We start from the raw sequence: 13,114 nt of genomic DNA, 5'->3' as shown, positions 1-13,114 counted from the left end.
GCTGCTCCAGTGAATGAAGGGGAAGGACTAGCACACCCTGAACATGTAGAACTGTAGTATGTGGTCGACCAGTCTGGCCTGAGAAGGTGAGGAGGGGTCCTGCAGACAAAATGCCAAGCTTATCTATTCTTCAGACAGTTTAGGGCCTGCGTTTGACAGAAGACGACAGCTGCTCTCCCACATTCCTTTGGCTTGCTTCGCAGGCCCCAAATGACCCCCCCCCCCCCCCCCCCCAATGCATGGCTTCCTCTTATTGGCAGAAGGGCCGTACAGTCCGCTTTCCCTTCCATGTCAAAAACAGACCCCCCACTGTCGCCCACTTGGCGAACATTAAGAAATCATCACCGCTGTCATGACTACTGTCAGACAGGGGTCATCGCATGTAATGCAGAATCAGCAGCCTCTTGGGAACCGACCAGCATGACCGCTCGCAGAAAGCTGACTCTTAAAGATGCTAAAAACCCGCATGAGAGATCTGACGAGCCCTACCGCGTATGCTCTGACTGAAATCATGAATGAGCAATAGTGTGTGTCTCTGTCTGTATCTGTTGGCTCGTAGCCTGGAAAAAGTATGTGGGCTAGTGTCAAGTCTCATTTGCGTTGGTGAGCCGTGACAGCCATAAATCACTGCAAAAGCCCATTAAATCCACTTTTGTATATGTTCTGTACTGTAACAAGGCAATAGGAGCAGGAGTTTTGTATCTTAATACATGTGGGGAGGGAGTGACAGGAGCAAAACAGGACAGAGAGATCGTGTGGAAAAAGACATCAGCGCTTATAGAGCAGAAATGGATTGTTGCTGGGCAATGTGCAGGCAAATACATATAGAAAAAGACATGTAAAATATGTCTTTAAAAGAGCATAATGGCTTTAAAAAGAAGACCTCTGATGCAGTTTCATGAGTTAAATCTGTTTGCATCAAAGCATTTTCTGCTTTATGAAAGTCACTTTAGTAATATATTGTTAATAAAATAAATAACTTTTTATTTGAGGAACAATATAAAAAAACCCACTTAATTGCTTAGGAGACATTTAGTGAAATTTTATTGTATTGTAGTTATTGTCTAATAATATTTTATAATTATTATATCGCATAATATGGATATACAATATCCAACATAGGAAGATTTACTCGGCTAGCAGACAACACAGATGGCGAGCTGAAGTGAAATACGTCTGTTTTGACAGGCTTATGACAGGTTAAAGGGAAGTCGTAAGTGGTATGGAAAATTCACAGGAATGATTTGACCAATCAAAACTGTTTACTGTAAACTGCCACATACTTTGGATAACAGTTATTTATTTATTTAAAGGCAAATAAAGAGTAATGCTACAAGATTTTATGTAAAAATATTCTGTGAAAAAAAATCTTTATCTTTCCAACCATTTAACTTGATTGTATGAGTCTTACAGTTTTCTTTTTTTTATTGCTTACACACTAAATGTGGCACTTGAGGTCCACTCAGTGAAACCTTTTATTCATATATCTAATCATTACACCAAAGTCTGAAAAACTGCTTTACTTTTAGTTTGGAATGGCATAAACACAGTTCCCTACATTAGACAGTCATTCAAAACTAACAGCTCTTGTGTTTCAACACTAGCATTTAAATGCAACACTCATTTCCGGATTACTATCATCATGTCTGAAAACACTTATACATAATTTGTTCACTTAGAAACCAAAACTCAACCTTTTGACTAAGAAATGAATGATCCCCATTCCCCCTTGCATATAGTTCATAGTGTAAATATACCTATTTTTCACTTTGAATCACTTAGAACTCAGAGGTCAATATTTAAGAAACAAATAAAATGTTCACCTTTGCAATATATATACACTCACCTAAAGGATTATTAGGAACACCTGTTCAGTTTCTCATTAATGCAATTATCTAATCAACCAATCACATGGTAGTTGCTTTAATGCTTTTAGGGGTGTGCTCCTGGTCAAGAAAATCTCCTGAACTCCAAACTGAATGTCAGAATGGGAAAGAAAGGTGATTTAAGCGATTTTGAGCATGGCATGGTTGTTGGTGCCAGACGGGCCGGTCTGAGTATTTTACAATATGCTCAGTTACTGGGATTTTCACGCACTACTATTTCTAGGGTTTACAAAGAATGGTGTGAAAAGGGAAACACATCCAGTATGCAGCAGTCCTGTGGGCGAAAATGCCTTGTTGATGTTAGAGGTCAGAGGAGAATGGGCTGAGTGATTCAAGCTGATAGAAGAGCAACTTTGACTGAAATAATCACTTGTTACAACCGAGGTATGCAGCAAAGCATTTGTGAAGCCACAACACGCACAACCTTGAGGCGGATGAGCTACAACAGCAGAAGACCCCATCAGGTACCACACATCTCCACTACAAATAGGAAAAAGAGGCTACAATTTACACGAGCTCACCAAAATTAGACTGGAAAAATGTTGCCTGGTCTAAATGAGTCTCGATTTCTTTTGAGACATTCAGATGGTAGACTCAGAATTTGGCATTTAAACAGAATAAGAACATGGATCCATCATGCCTTGTTACCACTGTGCAGGCTGGTGGTGGTGGTTTAATGGTGTGGGGGATGTTTTCTTGGCACACTTAGTCCCCTTAGTGCCAATTGGGCATCGTTTAAATGCCACTGCCTACCTGAGTATTGTTTCTGGCCATGTCTATCCCTTTATGACCACCATGAATCCATCCTCTGATGGCTACTTCCAGCAGGATAATGCACCATGTCACAAAGCTCGAATCATTTTAAATTGGTTTCTTGGACATGACAATGAGTTCACTGTACTAAAATGGCCCCCACAGTCACCAGATCTCAACCCAATAGAGCATCTTTGGGATGTGGTGGAACAGGAGCTTCGTGCCCTGGATGTGCATCCCACAAATCTCCATCAACTGCAAGATGCTTTATCAATATGGGCCAACATTTCTAAAGAATGCTTTCAGCACCTTGTTGAATCAATGCCACTTAGAATTAAGGCAGTTCTGAAGGCGAAAGGGGGTCAAACACAGTATTAGTGTTCCTAATAATCCTTTAGGTGAGTGTATATACCAGTGTTGTATACTTGAGGCTCTGTCTTGGACTCGGTCTCGAGACCATATTTTAATGGTCTTGGTCTTGTCATGCCGCTCGTGTGCATTTGGATTGTACTAGAACATATTAGGAATTGGACTTATTCCAGAGTCCACTGTTCCATTCAAAATATTACATAATTATTAATGTTAATAATATTTTTTTTTTTATTGATGTTTGATTGACACGTCCAATGATTGGTGATTTTCTTGTGCGCAACTGCGCATGATTTGAGACTAACGTTAGTGCACCCAAAGACTCTATTTTTTAAAAATGTATTTATTTTTTCTATTTTACCTCATATCAGACGAATCTCATCTATTATTCCCAATGACATTCCTTCTGTCGAGTATAGTCAAAAGACCAGCGCGGTCATATATGACCTATAGATATATTTACAAAGATCCTCATCCTACTTATCCGCACAGGCAATAATGAGGTCTCTATATATAAATATCTCTGTTAACGCCCTGGGGGTAAGCATATGAACATCACATTTTCATTTTTGGGTAAACAATCCCTATTTTATCGAACAAAAAGGCAATGTTGTTTGTGGCTTTTCTCTGGTCTCTGTCTCGCCTTGAATGAGCTGGTCTCGATATATATATATATATATATATATATATATATATATATATATATATATATATATATATATATATATATATATAAATTATACAGGTCCTGTCACCTTAATTTCTATGGCACTTTACATACTTTACACAATACGTTCAAGTTCAAATCCTCCTAAAAAGCATTTCTAACAAACCAATTGTCCTTATTCAGCTCAAGTCATTTCACTATTTCATTCAGTTCAATAACTGTAAAGTTTATCAGTTGTGCAGTGTATTTATGCACATACACATGCAAGAGCTATAAAAAAACTTCTGTGCACACCACTGCACACTGAACAAGCAAAATACACAATAAAGTAGTTTTACATGTCGCATCTGTGTGTATTTTGGCATGTATATGACTAATCATTAGATGGTTTGTGTGTAGAGTTACTATGCAAAAAAAAGTTTTAAATAGTTTTGAATACAGTGTTTGCGTTTGCAAGAAATGTGTGACATTTTGCATGTTGAGTGCATGTTTTGTGGCTAGAGTTTAGAGAAAATGAGCCATAGTTTTGGAATTTGTAAGCAATTTTAACATTTTCATCACTCAACTCAAGGCACAACAAACTGCTCACTGCAGGTTATGACTTAAATATTTAAGCTTTCATTAATGTGTTCGGTTACATTGGGTTGGATTTTCTTACATGCAGTCATCTATAGTGTAGATAAAACTGTACCCTCTGAAAATCATTACACATTTTGAGAGATTTATGAGCAACTAAGGGCGTGGTTGTTTTTTTCCCGTTGTGACCCTGCACTTCGGTTTCAGCGTAGCCTCTGATATTGACCCTTCAGTCCTGCATGGTGACACACTTGGCACAGATTTGAATCCTACCACATTTGGACTGGATCAGACACCCTTTGGCAGAATGAGTGCAGGATATTTAGTCCACATCCAGGAAGGATCACTGTGGGAAAACAGACTTTCAGAGAGCGCACTGATGCATTTAGGGGTTTAGGGAAAAAAGAGCATATCCTGCAGTGATGCAGCATCTTTTATTCTCTCACTTCTGCCTTTGTCTTTTGGTTTTTTGTGTGATTCGTTCAGCATATTTTTCATAGATGTTAAAGTTTTAAATATTTAATAATATTATATTAATATTTTTATGTTAATAGTCCACCCAAAAATGAATGGTGGTGCACTGTGCCAAACAGGTATATGATTCCCATTGTCTTCCAAAAATACAATGGAAGTCAATGGAAACCAATGGAATTACCAACATTATTTAAATTAAATTAAATCAGGTTTGTAATGCCATTGAGTAAATGATAACAGGATTAAAAATGTTGAATTTTTGACTATTTTAAAGCCAGGCAGCTTCTTTCTAAGGCATTACCATAACTAAAAAGAAACCCATTTATTGCTTGCTCTACACAAGTAAAAATATTTTACTGTAATAAAAATAAAATAAAAACAAAAACTATGGAGTTGAAATAACTTATTACATATTTTAAAAATAATACCATTCACAAAAAGTTTCAAAGTTTCTTTTATCTCTTTTTACTTTCTGTGCTGGAGGGCCTGATTCTTAAATTACTGTAATAATGTTCCAATTGATTGAATGATTGACAGACTGAGACATGCATAATGATGAATGACTTAATTTAGGGATGGTGAGCAAAACGAGTGATGGACAGGTGCCCTTTCTGCCTGTGAAGCCATATAAAGTGCAAAGGACTTAGGCATAAAGACCAGGGCAGGACCTTCATGATGGCGTATGCTCCGAGTGCGAAGGCAAAAAGCGCGTGGAGGGGGTGTGTTACTCAATTCCCCCTCTAGGATTTGGCCTTGGTCATTGCTGCTTTTAAACTGTGGCATGAAGCAGACATTGATGTGTATGTGTGTGTGTGTGGGCGTGCATAATTTACAGTATTTGTGTGCCTGTGAGTGGCAGCAGGAAGAGGGGGCTCAGCTCGAGGGTGGCCGACACCAGCGCTAAGAGGTTGGGGGTGGTGGGTGTCATGGAGGCTTTAAGCGGCCTTCCATATGACAACAGCCTGCCAACCAGAGGTCTTGCCTGAGCTCTTTTCTATTTCTAATTCATCTGGTTTTATCTGTACCAATCATTTGAATCATTTATTTTTAGTGGGATATGGTCTCTCTGCGCAGCTTCCCCAGGGAATTGCTCTCAGCGGCCTGCTAATGAGTGTCAATCTGCTGGCTTTGCCAATTTTATGACAGACACCTCGTCTGACAAACGCAGGGCTACAGTCAACATGCATCATTCCTTCTGACACCGAGCTGAGTTGCGGTGTCACGCTCTTTCAGATGCTCTGAAAGAGCGTTACGCTTTTTTTTGTGTGTGAGGATGTTTATGTGAAGCGTGTTGAGGTCAGAGCGTCTTTTAGATTCCTTGTGTCAGATTTTACTTTCAAAGAACCCGTGAAAGTTAAATTAGGTTATCTGTTAAGGTGTTTTTGTAGAGAGCGACATTGTGTTAAAACGTAGTCCCATATTCTAGGTCATGGTTTTGAGCTTTTACCGCTTCTATATTTTTTTGTAACAATGTTCTTAGATACATGAAAGGATTATGTGTGGTTTGGTGTGGTCTGTGTAATGACATTTCTTTTTGAAATCATAAGCACAATGGTTACCCAAATAGATTTACCATTTACTGGCTAATGTATTGGAAGTTTTACATTCACAGAAAATAGATTACTTAACCTCAAACTTTACATTTTCACAATTATAAAACTTTTTTTAATAACTTTTTATAATGTTTGTTGAAATGAGGATGTCCCAAAAATGAGATTGTGTCAGATGTAGCGTACACTGCAAAAACTTTTGCTGTAAATTTACAATAAATAATTGGATACATTTTGCATGACTTTCACAGTAAGGATTACAGCAATATACTGTGAAATATGCTCACAGCAATTTACTGTAATTTTATATCTGTGATATTACAATGCACTGTTGTAAAAGCACAACTGTGTACTGTAACTTCACAGCTTCAATGACAAAGCAATACTGTGATATTACAGTACATTACTGGGGAATTACAATCTTTTGCTGTGCATCATTACAACATGGCCCTGTACATTTACAGTCTGTACTGTGAAAGTAATGTACAAGTGGACAATAATTTACTGTGAATTTACAATGTATACTGTGGAAGTCATACTAAAGTGATCCAATAACATAAAAGTAATGGAGATGAAGCTTTCATTTACTGTGAATTTACATTAATATATATTTATAGATAAGACTAGTAGCCTAAATCATTAATGAGTTAGACCATTATTAAATTGACAACATAATCTACTCATGTTTTTTTTTCCAGCTTTGCTTGCTATAACAAATGTATTGTAAACACACCATTACAGCAGCTAGAGAAAAAAGCAAGAGCCCAACTAAAGTAAACACTGATCACCATAATGGTAATGTCAGAAGAAACAATAAAACATCATCTATTAATTTTCAATAAGACGTCTGACAGAAATAAAGTCAGTCTGGTTAGTAATGTGTGAAGCTGGTAATGCTGTTTGTGAAGTTGAATATCGGCTGGAAAAAATGTTTCATGGACCGTTTGAATCACTAAGTTATTAAAGTTAAACAGCTAACGGTTAGCCCTGCTAATCTAACCGTGACTAATTACAGAAATGTGCACGCATAAATAATGTTTGTCCCATCATTGGTTTACAAACACCAGATTTGTCTAAATGGTTATAATGACATGAAAAATTAGGATGTTATCGAAACTCTCGTCATTACTAACAGTACTATTAGCAGATGCTGTGAGAGAACTTTCATCAATTCTGGCCACTTGCTAACAAAATGTGAACTGTGTCATGTCATAAACGTTTATTTGAAAGTAAATCTTATAATTAAAAATAACATGGGTGTAAGTGCTACAAACATGAATGCTGCTCACCTTCTCCATTCAGCCTGGAATAGAAGAGGGAGAGATACGACGACTGCGCCTTCAGTTCAAAACTGGTCGGTTATGTCATGTGACTTCCCAGGGCATATTTCAATAAAATATTTCACTGTAATAATACTGTTTAATGCTGTGAAATTCTTAATTTTTTCACTGTGTTTCTGTGATATTACAGACCTTATTGTGATATAACAGCAGGTTTTAGATTACAATATTTTACTGTAAAATAAGAGTTAAATGCTTTAAAATCCAAGGATACTTTAGTATTTACAGGTATTAATTGGGATATTACAGGGAAACTTAATTACAAAATAATACTGTTAATTATTGTGAAATGCTGGTAATTTTTAACAGTGTAGCCTACTTCAGGGTACAAATTTGTCTCCAAAATATTATTAACACGGTGTATAATTAAACAAGTGCAGATAGCCCGCCTTGTTGGCAGAAGCTATACACTGCAAAAAAAAATTTAATGGAAAATGTACTGGTAATTATCTGAGCCACAAAAAATTTGATAAATCATGAAAATAGCACAATCTGGCTTTACTGCGTCATCACAAATAAGACACAGATTACCCAATATGCTTACAAAATGTTTTACTAATATTAGAATAAAGGTTGTCAATTCTCAAAAATGTTCATTGTATTAACTCAAATTTATACTTTCAATGAACTTAAAATTTAATAATAATAAAAAAAAATTTACAGTGCAGTACTTTTTCTACTGACTTTTTTTTTTTTAAACTCCACCCACATAGTTTGGAATTGTCACTAGTAGCAGTGTAAGGCACTTGTCAGAAAGTTGAGACGCAAATCGACCCGATCACATATCAAATCGGAAATGCAATTTCAGTTAGGGGTATAGGTGTAGGCAAACAGATGTCCTGACAAGGCATCATCCATTTAAAATGTCCATTTTTTTCATATTTAGGAGGATAGATTGACAGAAATGCAATACAATAAACATGTGGTATAAGACCTTATAATGAACCAATATGTTTTTATTACCCAAGTTGCCATTTTGCACAGCCATGTTTCTACAACCTCTCCGCCAGATGCCAAAGCTACACACTGTAAATCTATTATATTTATTAAAAAGATTAAAGGTTCACTGTTTTTATTGCATTACGTTTAATGTACAACAACACTGAAGTACAAATATCTTCCACCATCTTTATTGCAAAAAATAATAATACTGCTGTTTTTACATAGTGTAAATAGCCATGTTTTTAAATATGATAAGAAATACGGTAAATAAGATGCATGTTGCAAGTTTCACCTGTCAGTTTACTATATGTGAGTTGACACAAAGACCTATAATATGATACGTAATATGATACCGTTTTCATCTTGGAAAGAGTTTAAGTGTATTAACTATAGCCATATAATTCATACAGTTTAATGTATTGTTTTTACATTATACATATGTTATTATGAGGAGATACAGACTCGAGAGAGATGGATGAATAATTCAAAGCTTGTATTGAACAGTGTCCAAAACAGGTGAGAATGGACCACAAATGATGTGGTGCAAGTAATGCTTCACTCTTAGGTTTGCAGAAGGTGACAATAGAATATGTAACTTTAATTGTAAGTATATCCACACACACAGACACACCTTTTGGTTGCCATTAGAGTGACTGTATAACTATGTCTTTGTCTTACAGGATAACAGGAATGCTGGAGGGACGCTGGAGCAGGAAAATAGATGAAGGAACAAGGAACATAGGAACTTGGATACACTGCAGGAGGTAAACATGTCATGTAAGAAGACAGGTATATACAAATAAATGAGGCTGAGGTGTGTGCTTAAATACTATGGTGATGATAATTCCCACTTCTGAAGTCGTGATTACAAGCTTGTCACATTCAAATGTGCTCGTATTTACGATAATTCCGATAGCACGTGAAGGCAGTATAAGTGCAGGTGATGAGCAGGAGGAATGCTGGGAGTTTGATTGTGAATGAGGCAGTACAGCAGTGAGGAAGGGCCGGTGCAGTTGAGACAGTTATAGGCTAGACATTTTATTTATAATAATACATTAAACACTAAATTGTGTGGCCGGAATCATCTGCTTGCTATAAATTTACTAGATATCGTGTTTTCCTCCTGTAAAGACTTTACATGCAGTTGAAATATAATATAATATAATATAATATAATATAATATAATATAATATAATATAATATAATATAATATAATATAATATAATATAATAATTATTTTACACTTTGTACGTATAATTTATGCAATTTAATATTTCTGAAATTATGCAACTGGATGGAAGCATTAGTTTGGAGTTTTGAAAATGTACACCTTACTTGTAATAGTACCAAAGCAAATAAAAAATGACTAAACATTTACTGTAATTTATGTTGTACTGCACAGCAAAATGTGGCTGATAAAACCCTTTACTTTCTAGTATTTGCCCTTCTAACATGACTCGCTTACCTGTTGGTGAGAAACACAAACTTTATAATATGAATTTTGTGGTCATACATAAGGTAACTTTTAAGCTCCCCCAATTAAAAAAGTATAAAAAAAAACATCACTGAATCATCATATAACACTGCATTTGTGCTCTCACTGCAAAACATGATTTTCTTACTTAGTATTTTTTTCTTTTTTCTAGTCAACATTTCAAAATAAATTTACATTAAGAAACATTTACTAGACAAGTAAAAATTCTTTTCTTGTTTTGGGAAACAACCCTCAAAATAAAGAGAGTTTTGCCTCAAAATAATCTGCCAGTGGGGTAAGCAAAATAATCGTGTTTTAATCTCTCTCTCTCTCTCTCTCTCTCTCTCTCTCTCTCTCTCTCTCTCTCTCTCTCTCTCTCTCTCTCTCTCTCTCTCTCTCTCTCTCTCTCTCTCTCTCTCTCCCTCTCCCTCTCCCTCTCCCTCTCCCTCATGTATTTTGACCCTGGTGCACCTGGGCAGCTGTGTCTGTGTCAGAGACTGCATGGACGGATACATTTTGTCCGTTTGCGTATCCTTGTTCCCGTGGTTCTTGGGAGAGTTCAATTTTCTAGTAACTCAGCAGACGTCACAGAGCTATTCTGGCCGGCCAGTTGTGACAGCCGGCCAGCAACAGCAACGCCAGGGCAGGAATGCTGCTGGGGGGAGGGAGGGTGCTGATCTTGTCAGAGGAAGTGGAGACGAGGGCTCTCCCATTTCAGGGGGTGGGGTGCAGAGTTTGGGAGAAGGAGAGTAGCAGTGGCTCTCTGGAGAGACGAGGAAGAAAGGGAACAGGCACAGGAAGAGGGGTGGGCAAGGTATTTGGGTTTGGTGCCAGCCGAGCCAGGCCTCTGGCATGCTGCATTCCTAAAGATCAACACAACGGTGTTTCCTTTCAGCTCCCCTGCCTGCAAACCCCTTCAGCTACTCGACTTTACAACACAACCTCACACACACACACACACTTGCCTTTCTTGTCGCGTAAGCCTAATTAGGGTCGTTATATGCTGCAGCCAATTTTCCATGGACGTCTCACTGCATGTTATGATCAATAACCACCACGTACACAATTTTTTGTGTCCTCACAAAATGCATTCAGTGAAATTCATAAAAAAAAGATTGTTATTTATTATAATCAGTAAATTTAATTCAGCTAAGGTGTATATGTCATATTTGGCAGGTTTCGTATTGTATTTATTTATTTTAATAATTTGGTTTGCTGTGTAATTGTGATTAAGAAAAAGCTTTGGTCATGTATTTCTTGCAATGCAGGGTTCAAGAGGTTAAAATGCTTGCTGCTGGCAGACTGTTTGGCAGCGGGTGTAAATTAAGAGGGTCAAGACCCTGTTAAAGGATCCTACAGGGTAGTGATAAGTGCAGGCATGCTGGGTCAATATTCAGTGCCGAAGCTTGACTCATCAGGTCAACGGGTCTGATTTTACCTTTGAATTACACAGTAGAGAAGGATCTCCCAAGAACTCAACTGTCCTTCATTAGAATAAAAGGTTATGCAATCATGAAATAAGCTATTGTATGTATTGCTGATGAATTAAATACTGTGATGTAACATCAGACAGAAGGACCCTTGATTGCAGGTTTGGCCAGTAATCACAAGAAAACTTCCACCAATCAGAGAGTTGAGCTACGCCCACTCCTAGGATGACTGAGTTGGTCTCCCTACACTCTCAAAATACTTATTTCAATATATATGCATATTTTTGCAATAAACTTAAAATATAGTGTTTATATATTTTATGGAGTCCATGCCGTCGATCCCTAAGAGATTGCGCGATTGGATTGAGATCTGGGGAATTTGGAGGCCAAGTCAATACCTCAAACTTCTTGTTGTGCTCCTCAAACCATTCCTGAACCATTTGTGCTTTGTGGCAGGGTGCATTATCCAGCTGAAAGAAGCCACAGCAACCAGGGAATACCGTTTCCATGAAAGGGTGAACATGGTCTGCAACAATGCTTAGGTAGGTGGTACGTGTCAGTAACATCCACATGGATGGCAGGACCCAAGATTTCCCAGCAGAACATTGCCCAAAGCATCACACTGCGTCTGCTGGCTTGCCTTCTTCCCATAGTGCATCCTGGGGCCATGTGTTGTCTGGGGCCATATGTAAAAGAAAACGTGATTCATCAGATGAGTGTCAACCAGTCCACCTTCTTCCACTGCTCTGTGGTCCAGCTCTGATGCTCACACGACCACTGTTGGCACTGTTCCTTCCTTGGACCACTTTTCATAGATACTGACCACTGCAGACCAGGAACACCCCACAAGAGCTTTAGTTTTGGAGATGCTCTGACCCATCAATCTACCCATCACAATTTGGCTCTTGTCAAACTCGTTCAAATCCTTATGCTTGCTCATTTTTCCTGCTTTTGACGCATCAAATTTGAGGACAAAATGTTCACTTGCTATCCCACCCACTCACAGGTGCCGTGATGAAGAGATAATCAGTATTATTCACTTCACCTGTCATAATGCTATGCCTGATCGGTGTATATACACATATTGTTTAAATGCAAGGTTTTTAATTTTTAATTTGATTATTCTCTTGGCATTGCTTCATGGGATCGTAGTTCTTTCACTCAAGCTGTTAGTACACAGTCTTGTACTTTTTGTCAGATTTTCAAATGCTGTTTTTGCTTTCAATTACAGTTCTTTATAGTGTTGATTTACCTCGTAACTGGTTTGCTTGGTTCATGGCTTATAACACTTTAACAAACACTTTTTTGAAATCACTATAAGAGAAATGAATGAAAAAATAAATAAAAATAACCTTCCGGAACCAGCTCAGCTGAAAAAGAGAATCACAAATATACTTAAACACATTGTCTTACCTCATGAGCTATTTTAAATGACGTCACAACATAAAACAATTGACTTAAAGGGTTAGTTCACCCAAAAATTAAATTGATGTCATTAAGGACTCACCCTAATGTTATTCCACACTCGTAAGACCTCCGTTCATCTTCGGAACACAGTTTAAGATATTTTATATTTTAGTCCCAGAGCATAAGCAGTCAATGCCCACTTCCATGTCCAGAAAGGGAATAAAAACATCATCAAAGTAGTCCATA

This window comes from Pseudorasbora parva, chromosome 21 (assembly GCF_024679245.1).
Source record: "Pseudorasbora parva isolate DD20220531a chromosome 21, ASM2467924v1, whole genome shotgun sequence".
Taxonomy (NCBI): Eukaryota; Metazoa; Chordata; class Actinopteri; order Cypriniformes; family Gobionidae; genus Pseudorasbora; species Pseudorasbora parva.
The sequence above is the reverse complement of the archived record's forward strand: the minus strand, read 5'-3'. Positions refer to the sequence as shown.